Source organism: Zeus faber, assembly GCF_960531495.2.
Source record: "Zeus faber genome assembly, chromosome: 21".
In the NCBI taxonomy this organism is placed as follows: domain Eukaryota; kingdom Metazoa; phylum Chordata; class Actinopteri; order Zeiformes; family Zeidae; genus Zeus; species Zeus faber.
The window spans coordinates 23,845,591-23,856,634 of NC_137208.1; positions in this window are offsets into that span (position 1 = coordinate 23,845,591).

Consider the following 11,044-nt stretch of genomic DNA (forward strand, 5'->3'; position numbering starts at 1 on the left):
ATACTAAAACCTGCCAGCAAATAAAAAACATGCACATTATGACCACCATGGTCATTTTGATGAATAATTAGTGCATATTGTGTGCTTTGTAAAGGAAAACCAGTGGTGTAATATCAAGGGAAACCTGTCCTTTGTGGACATAAAAAGGTTACGTTTGTAGTGAGAGTCAGTGACATGATCATTTGAAATAATTTCTTTTTGAGGATGTTAAATATGCATATCTCACAATTTTAAGGTTACTTTTATTACACAGGCCATTTCTGACCGAAACATTCAAACAGAAAATTCAACACCACTGTTACTACTCCAAAAGCGGTTGTCCAACAAACATCACTCCAAGAAAAGGTCTGTTTAGTATTCTGCAAGGTCACACAGAACCCTGAGGTAGCCTCAAAGGATCTGCAGACCTCTCTTGTATTGGCTAATGTCGGTGTTCACGAGTCCACCATCAGGGAAACATGAAACAGCAAGAGTGCTTTGGAGGATAATAAGCAGGAAGCCAGTCTAATGTTTGCTTAAGACCACTTGGATGAGCCAGAAGGTTAATGGAAGAATGTTCTCTGGACAGATGAGTCTAAAATGGAACACCCTATTTTGCAACATGACAAGCTCATCCCAACCATGACACATGTTGGTATCAGATAATTCTGCAGCAGAATGTTGGTATCAGTCCACGAACTAAATGTTAATAGAAGGTGGGTCTTCTAGCAAGACAATGGCTCTAAACACACCAAAAAATGGTTGAACCAATATAATTTTTTTGTTTTGGAATGGCCAAGTCCAGAATTTATGAGTATATGAAAGGTCACAAGGGCACCAAACAACCCGAACGGAAGCACTCAAAACTGGTAAGGTCCTTGCGGGGTGGAGATGGACGATTTTTCCTTGGCCTGGTGGGACAAGGGAATCTGCCAGTAGCCCTTGGTTATTCCCAGAGCGCCGTTGAGGCCCCTCCCCTTAGTTGAGACTCCGTTCAAGAGATTACAGCCAAAAATGTGGCACAAGCACTGTTTCAGGTCATCTCCTGGGTCGGGATTCCGAATGGAAATCCTGACCGACCAGGGCACTTTGTTTATGTCACACACACTACGTGAACTGTACAGGTTACTGGGTGTCTGCTCAATTGGGACCAGCGTTTACCAACCGCAGAAGGCCAGCCTGGTCGAGTGCTTCAACAAAACGTTGAAAAACATGATCCGGAAGTTCGTCCATAGTGACAGCTGAAATTGGGACACATGGCTGAACCCCCTGTTGTTCGCGGTGCGGAGGTTCCCCAGTCCTCCACGGGGTTTTCCCCCTACTGTTTGGCAGGAGACCTCGTGTGGTGCTCGAGCTGATTAAGGAAAACTGACAGGAAGGTCCCAGCACCAGTAAAAACGAGGTCCAGTACATCCTGGACCTGAGAGCAAAGCTACACGCGTTAGGGCAGGAAGCAAAGGAGAACTTCCTCCAGGCCCAGGAACGTCAGTGCCGCCTTTAACGAGTGTGCCAGTAGCTAGCACTGGCCACAGCGACGATTGAGAGGGACAAGTTGGGGCCTGACCCTTTTAAGTGACCAACCCTCTCTCTCCCGGCCAGAGCGCAGACGTCACGGCGCTGCAGCAGCGCTTTGTCGATGTGTTCTCTCCCCTGCCTTGTCCCTCATACACCACCAGGTGGAGATGACCCTGGGCGTCAAGGTGCGCTCCTAGCCATATTGCCTGCCCAAATACAAACGGAAAATAGTGCAGGCGGAAATAGAGGACATGCTGGACATGGGGTAATAGAGGAACCTACGAGCGAATGGTCCAGCCCTATTGTGCTAGTGGGAAAACCTGATGGGTCGATGTGTTTCTGTGTAGAGTACTGCAAGGTGAACGTGGTGTAAAAGTTTGATGCCTACCCGATGCCCCGCGTCGATAAGCTTCTCGACCGGCTTAGTACGGCTGTTCTTTTTTACGACGCTGGATTTAACTAAGGGCTACTGGCAGATTCCCTTGTCCCAGCAGTCCAAGGAAAAATCGTCCATCTCCACCCCGCAAGGACTTTACCAGTTTTGAGTGCTTCCGTTGGGGTTGTTTGGTGCCCTTGTGACCTTTCAGATAAATTCTGGACTTGGCCATTCCAAAACAAAAAAATTATATTGGTTCAACCATTTTTTGGTAGACTGACTTGTGTGTTTAGAGCCATTGTCTTACTAGAAGACCCACCCTCGATTAACATTTAGTTCATGGACTGATACCAACAGTTTGCTGCAGAATTATCTGATACCAACATGTGTCGTGGTTGGGATGAGCTTGTCATGTTGCAAAATAGGGTGTTCCATTTTAGACTCATCTGTCCAGAGAACATTCTTCCATTAACCTTCTGGCTCATCCAAGTGGGCTTAAGCAAACATTAGACTGGCTTCCTGCTTATTATCCTCCAAAGCACTCTTGCTGTTTCATGTTTCCCTGATGGTGGACTCGTGAACACCGACATTAGCCAATACAAGAGAGGTCTGCAGATCCTTTGAGGCTACCTTAGGGTTCTGTGTGACCTTGCAGAATACTATACAGACCTTTTCTTGGAGTGATGTTTGTTGGACAACCACTTTTGGAAGAGTAACAGTGGTGTTGAATTTTCTGTTTGAATGTTTCGGTCAGAAATGGCCTGTGTAATAAAAGTAACCTTAAAATTGTGAGATATGCATATTTAACATCCTCAAAAAGTAATTATTTCAAATGATCATGTCACTGACTATCACTACAAAAGTAACCTTTTTATGTCCACAAAGGACAGGTTTCCCTTGATATTACACCACTGGTTTTCCTTTACAAAGCACACAATATGCACTAATTATTCATCAAAGTGACCATCGTGGTCATAATGTGCATGTTTTTTATTTGCTGGCAGGTTTTAGTATCTTACGCATGTAATGTTTGTCTTGCATTTCATGAGGATCAGATTTGGCAAAATAACATTCATTATGACGAGCTGCCCCAGTGGCCTCAATATGTCATCAAATGTAATCAAATGACCTGAAAAATTAAATGACCTGAAACAGCGCTGGCGACGTAGTGTGTGTGACATAAACAAAGTGCCCTGGTCGGTCAGGATTTCCATTCGGAATCCCGACCCAGGAGATGACCTGAAACAGTGCTTGTGCCACATTTTTGTCTGTAATCTCTTGAACGGAGTCTCAACTAAGGGGAGGGGCCTCAACGGTGCTCTGGCAATAGCCGGTGGATTCACAAGCTGACATCGGGACAGGCAGCACAGCGCCGCCTCACGTCTGCCCAGATGCCTGGCCAACGGGCCATTATCTGCTAGAGTGTTTTCTTGTGTCCTATATATATATATTATAATGAGTCGCCTGGAAGACTAAATCACGACGGCTTTTAGGGACTAACAATTGGGTAACCTCTTCTCCTCGATATAATCTATCCCTAATCACCGCAAAATATGGTAGAGTGAGCACAGGATCCGGACGCACTAACACGGCATTGATTTTATCTACCCGCTCAAAGGCCCCGCATAGCATATCAACCCATGATTGTTCCAGGGGAAAATTCTCCATGGGATGGACTTCCGGGCAAGTTCCCACCTGTGGCTCCCCCCCCTCGCTCTGGTGACCTCCATGTCGCCTTGCGCCGTGCAACACTCGCATATACATACAGATATCCACCCAAGATACCTGTACCAAAGCACCGGGTTGAACCAGGTGTTGCTGAATCATCGTCTGCGAACAGCCCAAGTCGTGCAAAGCCTGATGTCTACCCCTTTGTAACCTTACTGGCACACGGTAGGCCCCTTCTCGACGGGGGGGGGGGGGGACCGGCGACCTGAACGACTTGGCCGAACTCCATGATTGGACAGTCCTGGAAGTCGTGGTCGAGTTGCCCACATTGCCAGACTACCTGCCCTGGTGTCTGCCTAGCTTTTGGTGGTCCCGAGGCCTCGCCACCCTGGAAGAATCGGGGGTGTGGAGCAGGGTAGGAGGTAGTCTCCCTCCACTGGCGGTGGAAGGGGTGGGAGGTGGGCCCCTCCTGGGGCCCCAGAAGGGAGGATAGTGATGGCCGCTAGGTCCGCGGCGCTGGTACCAGCCTGTCCCTCGACGACTCCCGTGCCGGATCCATGATGGTCCCTTGGTGGGCCCCTCTCTGGTTCGGTGTGGTAGGTGGTGGTGTGGCCATAGGCCTTGGCGTGGTCCTCCGCAAGGGCTATGGTGGCTTGGAGGAAGGCTGGTCGGTGGCAATGCACCCAGCTAGCAGCATGGGTCAGGAGATTGTCCACAACCGCCCCGACGATCTGGTGTGGGGAGCTCTCCTCCGGTCATAGCCACCGCTGGGCCATGTCCAGGAGCTGCTTGGCCTGCAGGAACAGCCAGCCCATGGTGTTGTAGGGGAGTGACCGGAGGCGCAGGCGGTGGCCCTCAGGTGTTCTCCATGCACTACCAGCTGGGCTTCTCCCGAGAGGAGGGGAACGGATCACCATGCCTGCTGTCCGTCCAGCCAGCTGCCTCGGCCATTAGTTTGAAGTTGGCGAAGAATGCCTCACGGTCATCCTCCCCCGTCATTTTCTGTAGCGGGGGGATGGGGGGGCCCAGCGTTCGTTCCTCGTCAGGTGTGGTATGCTCCCGGAGGAGGACCTGGATGGCCTGTTTGCTCTCCCAGGGCGCCTTCTGGTCCTGCTCACACACCCTCGCCATTTCCTGGAACTGCAGGGCTGCATTGGAGCGAGGGCCACTACCATCTGTTCCAGGGGAGAGGGCGTCCAGGATTCTGCGTCGCGCTGCTCCATGCTGTTCAGGTGCCACTTGTGAAGGTGTGTTCTGGTGCAGGGCCAGGGAATGAGGAGGAGGAGGCAGGCGGAGACCAAACAGCGCCGGTTGGCGTGTATTTATTCTCAGTCTTTTTAACAAAAAGGTTGCTTGTGGGCCAAAATGTTAAATCAAAGGCTCACAGGCAAATATGAATAAATAAAATGTGAATAATCAGTGTGCTCGGCACTTTAGAGGGATCCCGCCGTGCCGTGTCCTGCGGCTTGCATATCGGGATCACTCGAACTCAAACATGTCCCGCCAGCAGACCGATCCTCACTGCGGGGGCAACAAAACATATATTATTTCCTGGGTTTGGGATCGGATGAATCAGAGTCCCTCCGTTGATTCGCCCCATCAGTGACATGATGATTATTTGAAATAATTACTTTTTGAGGATGTTAAATATGCATATCTCGCAAATTTGAGGTGACATTATAGCACCGGCCATTTCTGGCTTAAACAGTATTTAGTTACTGAAAGCAAAAGTTCAAATAAGACGTTTGATGCTGCATCATTTTGCCCATGAATAAAAGAAAAAGTATTATTTTTGTGTCATTTGTTAAATTGGATTCTCCTTTAATATTTTTAGTTTTTTCACAAGATCACATTTTAGGTACAATTTATGAAAGAAATCAGAAAACTCTAAAGGGTTAGCTTTCTAGCGCCACTCGTAAGGGATTGGTCCAAATTATATTTCGTCAAGGCAGGGGACGAACTTCAACCTCCTTTTCCGGAGTAGCACATTCCGAGCCAACAGCTAGCAGCAATTTAGCAAGACTTCTATGGAATAGAAATGAATACTTTTGAGGGGAGAGTTGCAGAGCTTGTTCAAGGATACCCTCACCTATATAACAGATCTGTCAGAGACTTCAAGGACACCGAAGGGTTAACATAATTCCAATAAAAACAGTTCTTACTAAAATCGAGTTAGTTGCGCGGAAGACACTGGTCGTTGAAACTAGGGCCAGGCCGATTTATTGGATGACTATCCGTAATGGATGTTGTGTTTTGTCCGATTAGGATTGTCGTCCGATCATTTTGAGTTAATATCCGTGATCGGAGAAATCATGATCTCTTGGTCATTGGGTATATCCGCTGTCCGTACTAACAAATATATTGCATTATCTGATCACGCTCATGTGATAGGCCAGCTGCACATACGGTCCCTCCCGCAATATATAAACTCTTTCTGACATTGCACTCTGCCCCTTTCCGTCAGACCTCACTGCTGCTGGTGTATTGACTTGCTATAGCTGATGTTGCAACTCCGACCGTGAATTAATAACCATTTCTTGTTGATATTAAGTGTTTTTTTCAGTGAATTGTCTTTCTGTTGTTGTCTTTGTCATTGTCATTTGGGAGCGACTAGCAAGTTGTGTCACCCTTGGCAAGCAGCAGCACTGACGCTACTAGCTGTTAGCATTATCTCATAAGCGCTAGCCTGCTAGTGTACCATTGCATTCACCAGCTGCTAATGGCCTAACGTTACACATATACACGTCTTCCATTATTATTCACGTTCTCACCCTCAAGTGCATATGCATTCCATACAAGTTCCCCGTTTATCAGCAGATTTCCCCACACCTACTCGCCACACATATGCACACGCATGCACGCACGCACACACACGCGGCTTAAGTGAAGCCCATTATCTGTTGTTTATTCAGTCTTTAATACAATTTTTTTTAATACAGAGGTTTCAGTATATTTCATGGCTCAATAACACACATGGAACAATACACACAAATAAAAAATACCAAAAAAAAAATTATAATAAAATAAATAAACAATAATTTAAAATCAAAAGATTTCAAAAGTGGTAACAATGGATTCTCTGCCCATAGAAAACAGTATTGTGGAGGATAGTGATCTCGATGTTGAGGCAATCAGTGTGTGTTCTACACAGGATAATGGGGATCCCTTGCATAGACCAACCCCTGGGCCTCCCGCCATCAAACAGAGAATCTGTTCTCCTCTGTCTGGAACTAATTCACTGTTTGTGAAGGGGATATCTCCAAAGCTATTTGCAAACTTTGCAAGTCAAAAGTGGTAGGGATGCAGGGGTAGGGATTCTAAACACTACAATGTCCACGCACAATCACATGTGATTGTGCGTGGACATTGTATTGTAGTATAGTATATTAAACCATACAGATTATGTAAAAAGAAAAACGTACTGCGCCAGGGATCACTTCCAATGTTGCCAGCCATGCTACATCACAGGGCACAGGGTTAATATCGGGGGCTAAGGGCTTCTCTTCCTCATCATCTTCACCAATAATGGCTGCATTTACACCCAAGCAACCATTGACTGCAAACCATCCCTGGGAAAAAAAAAATTACAGAGTTGATTGGTAAGATGATCTGCACGGATCTTGAGCCCTATTATGTTGTGGAGAGAGAAGGATTTAACTTCCTTGTTGTCCTTCTCGGGCCAGAGTACAAAATCCCACAGAATAATTTCAGCTGAAAAGTAGTGCCAGAGCTCTATGAGGGGATGAAAGGGGAGTTTCCGCAGGTCCTTAAAGCAGCTGAAGGTGGGGTCATACACATCACCACAGACCTCTGGAGCAGTAAACAATGTACATGCATATCTGTGCATTACAGGGCACTGGTGTGAGAGAGTGGGGGATTTTTCTAGACATCAGAAAAAAAAACGGGCTTCTACACAGAGCATACCTCAGACAACATCCTAGAGTGTCTCAGGAAAAAACTAAAAGAGTGGGAGAAGGCAGCTGGACAACAGATATGTGTCTGATTTGTTGTGTCTTCGCATTTGCATTTGATAATGCAGTGAACATGGCGAAGGCCATGCAAGATGGGCGGTACGGGAACATCTGCTGCATGTCGCACACCCTTCACCTGGTGGTGAACAAGGCGCTGGAGAGTGACATTGCAAAAGCCAGGAGTATATCTGGCTTTATACATAAATCCAACAAAGCAGGGTACAGGCTGCATGAGCTACAGTCACAACTGAAACTCCCTTTCCACGCACTCATAACAGATATAAATACCTGGTAGAACTACACGTTCTACATGCTCCGTTGGCTGGGAGAGCAGAAAAGTACTGCTGGCAATGTGGTCAATCTCGAGCGGGCGACACGTTACCTTGGCCATGTGAAGCAGCTAGTCATCAAAGTAAATGAGCACATAAAAAAGTAAAAAAGATTATCATGATTGCAAGGGGCACAGTCAAATGCATGAAAACCATCTGCCATCTGTCCTATGACGGGATAAAATGAAATGATAAAAAATAAACAATACAAGGCTCTTCTGTAAATAGTTTGTCCCCTCTTGATTAAAAGGTAATAGTCCAAGGTAAGTTTGGCAAAACGCAATACAGACAGTTTGATTAATAGATAAAGTACTTACATGTGTGGCAGAGCAGCAAGGTCCGTTTTTATCACTGTTTCCTTTCTTCGTCCAAATGAATGCAAATGCACACAGCTGTAGGCACTGTAGCGCTGGTGCATCTTTTAATGCATTCACATCCATATCTTGTATATTTTACATGTAGAACACACAGGGAGAATCAGTACAACTTAATTTTCCTTGGCTTTTATTTCCAGTGTTCTCCTCTGGAAAAAATAAATCTGTTTTTGTGTCTCAACAAAAGCATGTAGCTCCTTGTACCGGACTATTAACCAGAAGATGGGATTTTTACGCAACTTCCAGTTTTTCAGATTCCGACTAACCAACTTGGATGTGCTAACGCAGTTGGGGATATTCCACAACCTCCAGAAATCCTTTGTGATCTCTTTCAATTGTGCCATTTTGGGAATAGTCATCTTTGAGAGCCAACCAAATGGCCTTGCAAAACCTCCTCCACAGTCCTACATGGCGTTGACCCCACCTTGAAAGATTCCGAAACACTTTGTTGTTTAGCTCCAATCTCTTTTCTGTAGAGATGGGATTTTCGTGCGTGTTTGCATGAATGGTGCTACTCGTTTGAGTTGCTTGTCAACCGCATGCGGCACATTCTAAAATAGGAGAAGTGGACCCCTTCGTTTAACTCTGCATTTGCTGAATATACAGAGACAACTCTCCATCCTCCTTCCTGTTCTGATTTAGAGGACGGACATACTCCTTCACTTTCTGTTTTTGATTTTGTTCATCATCAGACATACACCAGATTTATGCTTCTTTCACCGCTACTATTGGTGGTTTGCTCTGTTTTTTTCTTCTGTTTCCGGCACCTCGGTCTGGAAATAGGTGACATGGAATGACTCTATGAACCCTAGTGGCGGGGAATGACATATAAAGAAGTAAACAGAATTCTTATTGAATATACTGAAATCAGTGTTCAGTTCATGTTCGCTGCTGGTTCTTTCGTCGTTTGTTCTTCCGTATTTTTGGGTGAACAGCTCGCTTTGTCATGGGTAACTGCCCCCTTCCCATGAATTAGTGCGTTTGGAAGTGTGCCACAGAAGCCCCCGACATTCTTACAGATTTTCTTCACCTCCCTCTATTAGAAAAGTCCAAGAGAAGGTGCCAGTACACCCAGAGAAACAGAATAGTGGAGTACATGACACCATTAGCACAGGCATTTGAGAGAAGACATGGAACAGATGAAAGAAAGAGCATTATAAGGGAGGAGTGATGGTCTCACCATCCTGTGAAATCACTGCTTGTCTCTTTCTCTTCTTCTCCTCCTCTTTTCCTCTCCTGCTGCTTTTTGCAGCTCTACAGCAGTAAAGGGTGTGTGATTTATGGGAGCGGACGGGTGTGTACAACCGATTTAATTTTGGCTTACAAAAGACATATTGTTTTCTATCTGGTGGCTGTCTCTCTATTGCTCCAACCTCCTACAGCTATTCATTGCACATGGACATGGAATGCAAAGACTCATTTACCCGGTATTAAACTCTCTCTCTTTTATATGCCATCATACTCTAACACAATCACATCCAAAAACTTTCACAAACATACAGAGGGGTGGACAAAATAACAGGATACTTAGCACTCTGAACAATGAGTTTTCATAAGGCACAAAGACTACAGAATTATTTCGTATGTCAAGGGGAACAGTCTTCATACTGCACTCACGAACATTAAAGCCACACACCAAATTGCAATTGCATATTGAAGGTTGTAAAGGAACATTATTAGGCTATGCCTCATTCCCATAGTAAAGCACCAAAAACAACAGTTGTATATTGAAGGTTGGAAATAAACAAACTTCGGCCACGCCTAAGTAGTGAAGTGTGTGAAGTGAAGGAGTAGTGAAGGATCAAAACAAGGCCACCCCCTCAATTGCAATATTTCAGGTGTAAAATTTGAACTGCCCGATGGTAAAGGCCACCCCCAGCCATTTTAACAGTGGAATAAAGCAAATTGGGCATGCCAGGTGAAAAGCTGACCTGACCTCTAAACTGTGTTAAGTCAAACATGACAACTGTCTTGAAAATTCAAAGCGAAATTACTTACACAGTTAGTACCAGAGTTGTCCAAGAACAGCAGAGTCAAGAGAGTTCACATTCACCAACAAGGAGAAGGCGACAAAAAGCTCAACTTTAAACTTACCTATTTCCACTGTCAGAAACAGCATCAGAAAATGGCAGATAAATGGAACAGTTGAAGTCAAGCCAAGTTCTGGAAGACAAATAATGAATTTGAGATAAACTGGCCCAAAACCTGATGAGAAATGCTCTGCCTGTCTGCCTCGTCTCATCTAGCTCTTGTCGGTATTTTCTTCACATGCTTTTTTAAAGTGGCACTTCTATACGCCAATATGAAGCTCAATTAATTTTCTAATTGCGTCATTTAGCATTTTGATTAATATCCTACATTGTCACAACCCTTGTAAATGTGAAGATCTTGATCGAGGCTAAAAATTCGAATGACATACTGTACAGTGTGTATTGGGTTGGAAAGTGAGAATGGCGTGCAGCAAACAAATATTACATTTGAAAATAAATGAAAATAGGCCTTTAAAATATATGTAACACAAATAAATAAATAAGGTTTTCTGATAGAAAACAAAAATAAAACAGATAATTGAAATGATTGCATTGCACTGATCGCTAGCTGTGTCTCTTGTCATTGCTAGCCTACCACAGTTGTTTCTAATGAGCCCCTGGGCCTCTTCCCATTTCAAAGTAAATAACTGTCCTTGCCCAAGTGGCCTATGGGGCTCATTTTAAATTATTAAGTCAAATTCATATTTTTCAACATATAAACATTTTTTTTTTTTACAAAAATGGCTCAGACAATCACAATTCAATGCACTTAAGCCAACAAAGACATCCATGGCAGAGTTGC